Here is an 8,471-nt window from a genome sequence, read left to right on the forward strand (position 1 = left end):
TGATTGTTTTTCTAATGTTGAACCATCCTTCCATCCCTGATATGAATCCCACTTGATCATGATATATTATCTTTTTGATGTGATGCTGGATTCTGTTGATTAGGATTTTGTTGAGAATTTTTGCATCTATCTTCATTGAGGGATATTGGTCTATAATTTTCTTTCTTAGTGACGTCCTTCCCTGGTTTTCATATGAGGGTTATGCTTGTTTCATAAAATGTATTAGGAAATTTTCCATCCTCTTCTATCTTCTGGAATAATTTTTGCAGAATTGGTGACAACTCTTCCCTGAATGTTTGGTAGAACTCACCAGTGACGCCATCTGGGCCCAATTTCTTCCATTTGCTTAGGTATCTCTCCACTAGAGAACATTAGCTGTTAAAGAGTTGCAAATAACAACAATATTATCTTAACTCAGCATTGATAACAAAGTTCAAAAATCACAAAACTACAAGTATTGATGAGGTTGTGGAAAGACTGGGACCCTCCTACATTGCTGGTGGGATTGTAAAATGGTGCAACCATTGTGAAAAACGGTATGGTGCTTTCTCAAAAAGTTGGAAACAGAAATATTGTATGACCCAGCAGTCCTCTTACTTAGTATATATCCTCAATAAATGAGAGCCATGGCACAAATAGGTTTATGTGCACCTATGTGGGTTAATAAGGAACTCTGGTGGTGTAGTGGTTACAAGTCAGGCTGCTAATCTCGTGGTTTGAAACTACCAGCAGTTCATCAGGAGAAAGATGAGGCTTTCTGTTTCCATAAAGATTTACAGTCTTGGAAACCCTATACAGGGTCACTATGAGATTAATAATAGATTCCTTGTGTGGTGCTGTGGGTTAAAGCGCTGGACTGCAAAATCTGTTTGAACCACAAGATCGGTTCAAGCTCACCAGCGCTGTGGATCTGAATCTACTCAACAGCACTTAACAACAACAACATGCAGGTTAGTGCTCTAGACTGCAAGGTCTGTTTGAACTACAAGGTCGGTGGTTCAAGCTCACCAGCTGCTCCTTGGAAACCCTGTACAGGGTCGCTATGAGTTGGAAGTGACTCGATGGCACTTAACAACAGCAATGTTCATTGTGGCACTGGAGGATAAGCACTCGACTGCAAGGTCGATTTGAAGTGCAAAGTTTGCCGTTCAAACTCACCAGCTGCTCCTTGGAAACCCTAGGGTTACTATGAGTAAGAAATGACTCAATGGTATTTAACAACAACAACAACAACAACATGTTAATTGCAGCGCTAGTCATAATAGCAAAAAGATGGAGATTGCCTAAAGTCCCATCAACAGAACAATTAAACAAACTTTGGTACAGACACACAATGGAATACTATACAACAGTGAAGAATAATGATGAATCTGCAAAACACCTCATAATATGGATGAACCTTGAGGTCATTAAGCTAAACGAAATGAGTGTGTCACAAAAGGACAAATATTGTATGAGACCACTGTTATATAAAGTTAAGAAAAAGCTTTCTTGTTAAAAGAAACATTCTATGTTGGCTACCAGGGGTGGGAAGAAAGGGAAAACTTGACTGGATAGAGGATGGTGGGTGTTGTTGTTAAGTGTCGTTGTGTCAGTTCCATCTCATAGCGACCCTGTATAGGTTTCCAAGGAGCGGCTGGTAAGTTTGAACTGCTGACCTTGCAGTTCAAACCTACCTTTCAGTCCAGTGCATTATGCCACAGCACCACACCAGGGTAGCCACCTGTTAACTTGGATGATGAGGAAGACAATATGCAACAAGAAGGAGGTTGGCACAGGAAAGACAAAGGTAGTAGAAGACACAGAGAAGAGAGCAAAAGTTAAAGTGACTCGGGTAAATACTGTTAACTGATGGTACACCGGAGGGATTGCAATCATTGTAATGATACAAAGTATATGATTTGTTGAATGTGGGACTAATGATCTTCTCTCTAAACATTCACTCAGTTCACAATAAAAAGTTAGAAAAAACAGAAAAAAGATATGTGGAAATTTTACACAAAGAAAGAGTTTAAATGTTGCTGAGGGACTCTTCAAAAAATGTGAACATAACAAAAGAAATAGCATGCTCTTAGATGGAAAGACAAAACATAATAAAGATTCAATTATCTCTAAATTAATCTATAATTTTAGTCCAACCCCAATGAAAATAACAAAAATTTTAAAAATAGACAAGCTGATTTTAAGGTTCATATGGAAAAAGAAATAAGTAAAAATAGCCAGTAAATTATGAAAACTGAGAGTAGTGTGAAAAATTAGCCCTATGAGATAGTAGCATATATATTACATTGTTGTTGTTGTTACGTGCCTTCGAGTCAGTACCAACTCATAGTGACCCTGTATATGGTTTCCATTCAGCAGATTGTGTATTTGAACTGACAATCTTGTGGTTCACAGTCCAGTGCTTATCTTACAGCACCACAACAGAACTCCAAAATATAAAGCTACAATGTTTAAACCGGCATGGTCCTAATCATGAGGAGTACATGAAACTGACAGTTCAGAAATAGCCTGAATCCTTACTGTACTTCTTAAACAGTATAAAATTTAGGTATATCGCAATGAATAAATGCAAAAAATTAAACCACAAGACTTCATCTAAAGTTGTACTTACAGGGCTAGTTATAGCCTTAAATCGATCATATTAGGAAAACCACAAAGCAAACCCAGAAAAGGAAGGAAATAAAGACAAGGTGGAAATTACTAAAGTAGGAGGAAAAACATACACTAGAAAGGCTCCTTAAAGACAAAAATTTACCCTCTAAAAGGCTGAATACATTTCCCTATGACTCAGAATCAATTCAATGGCACTTAACAACAACAACAGCTTACATATAAAAAAAGATATTCAATTTCATTTACAATAAGTGAAATGCAAATTGAAAAGTAATGAGATACCATTTTTTTTTATCTAATAGGTTGGCAAATAATTAGAAAAAGGGGAATAATACATGCTGCTGACAATTTGGCCCTACAAGCTCTGCAGAAGATAATTAGGGCATATTTATCAAAATTACAAAGACATATAACCATTGGTAATTAGACCACATCCATCAAAATTTGAAAGCACATATTCATTTTGCACATGCGCAAAATGACTTGTTTAAAGATGTTCTTGTGGCGGTGTTCATAATAGGAAAAAATGGAAGCTATGTAAATGTATATCAGCAAGGGATTGTTTAAATAATTTATGGTATACGCATTCAACATCTTTCTCAGTCCTTAAAATGAACACATGAGCACTATCTGTTCAGATTTAGAAAAATCTCTGAGACGTGTGGTTAAATGAAAACAAGATGCTGAATTGAATCGTGAGTGGAGGGTATGGTCATTGTAGCATGCTGCAGAACTCACAGAGCTTCTCCTGGGAGGATCCAGGAGAAGCTGATCACAATGAATGATCAGGGTGAGGAACTGGGGGCCTGGAGCAGGGATACCTTTTGAATTTCATATCATGGGCCTGCACTAAGGAGCCTTGTTTGCACAGTGGTAAGGTGCTGGAATGTTAACTGAAAGCCAGCCGTTTGAATCCATCAACAGTTCCCTGGGAGAAAGATGTGGCAGTAAGCTGCTTCGTAAAGATTTACAACCTTGGAAATTCTATGGGGCAATCTTATTCTGTCCTACTACCCTGGTGTGGTGCTGTGGGTTAATGCGCGCCAGACTGCAAAACTGTTTGAACTGCAAGATCGGTGGTTCAAGTACACCCGCTGCTCCTTGGAAACCCTACGCAGGGTTGCTATGGGTTGGAATCGACTCAAGGCACTTAAGAGCAACAACCCAATAAGCAAGGTAAACATGTGCCTACTTGTGTTTATATGCTCATCTGTAGGGAACAACTTCCTTTATTTTCATCACACCAAAAGTTCGACTTTGAGGTATGGCTGGCATCTGTCTCCTAAACTCTACTGCACCTTCCTACAGATCAAAGTCTGTTTTTGTTTTTTGTTTTTTTTAACAATCACTGACACAATACCCAGTAAGCAAGGTAATTGTGGATTTGCTTGTATTTATTTACTAATCTGTAGTGAACAGTATCATGAAACCCATGTGAAATTGTTCAGTGTTGTTAAGTGCCATTGAGTTGATTTCAATCAGCTTCTGATTTCAAGCAATTTCTGACTCATAGTGACCCTGTGTAGGGTTTCCAAGGAGTCCTGGTGTAGTGCTATAGGATAAGCACTGGACTACAAGGTTGGTTTGAACTTGAAGGTTGGTGGTTCAAAACCACCAGAAGTTCCTTGAAAACCCTATACAGTGTCACTATGAATCAGAACCGAATTGACAGCAGTTAACAACAACAAATAGGGTTTCCAAGGAGCAGCTGGTAGTTTTGAACTGCTAACCTTGAGGTTAACAGTTCAGTGATTATCCTACAGCGCCACAACAGGACAAGTAATCCCTACTTATCTTGCTTACTGGGCCATCAGTCCATGGACAAAGCAAAGGCAGAAGAACATGGACTTTGATGGTGATGTGCCATGGAGTCTGTTCTGACTCATAGGGACCCTGTATAGTGTTTCCTAGACTGTAAATCTTTACAGGCGTAGAAAGCCTCATCTTTCTCCCATGGAGTGGCTGGTAGATTTGAACTGCTGACCTTTGCAGCACAATACGCAACCCGCTTCAGAATCAGACATATCTGGGTTGTCATTATGACTGTGAGCTTCCTCGTCATCATCTGTAGAATGGGGGATAGCAGCTGTAGTTATGTTATAGGGTGTGGTGAGGATTAAATGACATATGTAAAATGAGCGCTGAATAACTGCTAGCTTCCATTAGCATTGGAGTCCTAGTGCGGCACTGTGGGTTCATGCACTGACTGCAAGGTCAGTTTGAACTGTAAGGTTGATAATTTAAACTCACCAGCCGCTCCTTGGAAACCCTATGCAGGATTACTACTCAACAACAACCATTAGCATTAACTCACTTTTCTGGGATATATCTGTAACACAGATGAAGGGCTCCGTGGCTGGGCCCTTCCAAGGCTTGCGCTCAGATGTACATACTCCCTTTAGTTGTTGTTATGAAGTGCCGTTGAGTCGGTTCCGACCCATAGCGACCCTGTATAGGGTTTCCTAGGAGCATTAACCTACAGCGGCACACCAGGACTCCCTTTAGTTATTGTTGTTGTTATTGTTGTTAGCAGCTACCGACTTATCAACAGCTTTGAGTACTAACAGTATCTTCTAATATTTAACTGAGACCATTGAGGGTATTCCTCCCATTGGTATTTGGTGGAGGGTGAAGGGAAACTAAAAACCAAACCAGCTGCCCTCAGAACTCATGGAAATGCAGGTGTTTCAGAGTAGAAATGCTCCACAGGGTTTTCAATGGCTTTCTTCCAAGGTAACTGTAGGTGGATTCGAACTGCCGGCAGTTCAGTTAGTAGTCAAGTGCTTAATTGCTTAGCCAAGAGGGTGACGGAGGGTGTCTCAAATTACCCACTCACCCAACATCCTGGGACCCCAAACACCAACTAGGGATGAAGCCATGCTCAGAGAAAACAGAATGGGGTTTGTTTGGGAGGGGTAAAGGAATGCGCCCGGAGGAGATAATAGGAGGGGAGGGGACTGTTGGGTGAATAGGCAAAGAGAGCGGGAGGGTGGGGAGAATTAAATTCAAAATCCACTTCGCCTCAGGGGCAGTAAGGAGGCTTCAGCAGCAGAGTCAAATATAGACCTATTTCCATAAAGGCACTAGCTGCTGCTTCTATAAATACCACAGCCAGTTTTCCAGGGTTCTCATGTGACTTTGATGCCTACTTCGTCTGCGGGAATCGTCGCCATGGTGACTGGGCCACGTGACCAGCCACTCTTCATTCATGGCAGGTTGCAGCGTCCTGGATTAGGGGTGGGGCGTGATGAGCGGCCGAGGGGAAGAGCCTAGGAGAGGAAGAACAAGGGTGAACAATGAATAAAGATAAAGTTTCCAGTTACTGCAAGGATGCCCTGACAGAATTATTGATCTCCCGGGGCTGGCTGTCAGAGGAGGAACGTGTTTATTTGAGAAGCCGTAGGTATCCTTTGAATCAGAGAATCAAAGGTTCAGAGCTGGAAGGCACTTTAACAACCCTGTAAGCCACCACCCTTTTTGTACCTATGAAGAAAACAAGGCTCCGGAAGGTGAAGTGACGTGTCCAAGGTCACGTGGCAAATAGGTTGCAAAACTAGGGCAAGAACCAGGCTTGCCCGTTTGTCTGCACCATTAGAGCCCAGCTTGTGCCTGTGACTCTTGTGAGTGGGTCTTCAAGTGCCCTTGCTCCCAGGTTATAACATTTGGCCACAGTCATAGGTCCATTATGGGAGGTGAAAACAGAGCTCATTTAGTCTGTGGCAACACTCAGCCTTCACCCCCCAGCTGGTAAATGTGGAGAGCGAGGCTAATAAATCATGTAAAGTCCTACAGCTGAGTGAAGCCAGATGTCTTTTTGATCAGAATGCTCCAGATCTGCTGAATCCCTCAAATATCACCAAGTTCTGCACCCTTTCTAGGTCAGTTTTGAGGCTGAGATAAAGAGGTAATAAAAGGTCATTTGTCTTATCCTCACAGAGCTGCCAAGCTGATGGACGTGGTAGTTGTGTGCCATCGAGTCAGTTTCGATGCATAGCGACTCTGTATGAGATTTCCCAAGGCTGTAAATCTTTGTGGAGCACAAAGCCTCATCTTTCTCCTGTGGAGCTGCTGGTGGACTTGAACTGTTGACCTTGAAGTTAAAAGTCCAACACAGAACCCACTATCCCACCAGGACTCCTTGTTGAGCCTAGAAAACCCTATAGGGCAGTTCTACCCTGTTACATGAGTTCACTAAAAGTTGGAATCTTTTTAATCAACAAGCTGTGATCTGGAGGAAGTTCTGAGGTCACCATAGAAGTCAGGGAAGGCTTCTAGGAGGAATGGTAAGGAAGATGTGAGCTGGAAAATGGACAAGGAAGAGTCATCGTGGGGGAAGCTCGGTGATGGGTTAGCCGAGCATGGGTCTGACTGCCATGGGTGAAGAGCAAACACTGGCTAGGTCTTTGGATCAGGAGGCTGCTGCGTCTACAGGGCTGAGTCAGAGTGTCAGTGAATGGGCTCAAGCATCTAACAGTGGAGAGTCCAGAAATGGGAGGAGATGGATTCAACAAAGACAAAAGAAACATTTGCGTTGAAATATTTATTACTGAAGGAGACAGAGAACAAAAGCAGACATCATAGCCAGGCTGGAAGGCTTATTCTGTTGTCAACATCCATTGTGGGATCTGTCACCACCTGGCCTTGGGACAGATGTCCAGCAGGTTCCATGGAGGGTAAAATCCCATGCTGGAGCCTGGTAGCAGCTAGAAGGATCCCAGGACAAGACAGTGTTACTCTTCACCTATGCAGCCCCAGTAGAGCTTCCGGATGAGGGTGTGAAGCTGGGGACAGTGTCCTACCTGCCCTCTCCCCACACCTACCATCTGTTAGCCAGACAAGTGGACTAACCATAACACCCTCCTCCCCAGCTCAGGGTGAGAGCATTTACTCTGAAGAGAGAGGCTGCATCCAGTCATCTGAATGTCACATTTCCTCTGTGCTTCTCTACCAGCTGAGCACCCACGCTCCCTCTGTGTGTATCTGTCTGTGTCTATGTGTTTACCAAGATGGCAAACTGCTGGGGCCCAGAGACACACAATGCCCAACCTATTTCTCTAAACCCCTCTCCTAGCTCATGTTGCTGTTAGCTGCCCTGGAGTTGACCCTTAATTCCTGGTGACCCTAGGTACACCAGAACAAAAGACTGCCCTGTCCATAGAAAAGGACATTGACTGGAAGCACAAATTCATTCAGGGTGAGCCTGGGAGTGGTGGGTATTCAGCATGGTGGCATAGAAAGAGCTGGGCTCTTACACAGACCTGAATCTGGGGCCTGGCCTTGTCACTTACTTGTGTGGCCCTGGGAAGCTTATGTGATTCATTCCTCTGAACCTCCGTTACTTATCTGTAAAAAAGAATAATGTCACCTACCTACAACAGTGGTGGTGAAAATTAGAGATAATGCCTACAAAGTGTCAGACACATAGAAAGGGATTTTTAAAAAGATGGTTCTCTTCCATTACAGTGGGTTGTCTCTCGCGGTACCTCAGTTTCTGTACTCACTTTCCTCAGAATCCTCCTTGAGTTTCCCCTTCTAGCATCTTCCTGTGTACCATCCCTTCTGCCAAAAAGGTCCTCCCACTTGGCTCCTCTAATCTAAAACCTTTCCGTCTTTCCAAGTCCTATTTGAATGTCACCTCTTCCCTGCTGTTTCCCTGATCACCTTCAACCCACAGTGATGTTCCTCTAGTAAACTATGCTAGCACTTATTTTGTTGTTGTTGTTGTTAAGTGCCATCGAGTCAGTTCTGACCCACAGTGACCCTGCATGGGTTTCCGAGGAACAGTTGGTGAGCCTGAACCACCAACCTTGTGGTTCAAACCGACTTTGCAGTCCAGCCCATTATATTACTGGGCT

The 8,471-nt window shown here is 42.9% G+C and overlaps 1 pseudogene; it reads right to left on the reverse strand.

Moving 5' to 3' along the window:
- The window catches only part of LOC102814716, a 27,104-nt pseudogene extending 21,315 nt beyond the window's left edge, over positions 1-5,789 (reverse strand).
- Between the last annotated feature and the right edge of the window lie 2,682 nt (positions 5,790-8,471).

The sequence above is a fragment of the Chrysochloris asiatica genome, unplaced genomic scaffold (genome assembly GCF_000296735.1).
Source record: "Chrysochloris asiatica unplaced genomic scaffold, ChrAsi1.0 scaffold00085, whole genome shotgun sequence".
Taxonomy (NCBI): Eukaryota; Metazoa; Chordata; class Mammalia; order Afrosoricida; family Chrysochloridae; genus Chrysochloris; species Chrysochloris asiatica.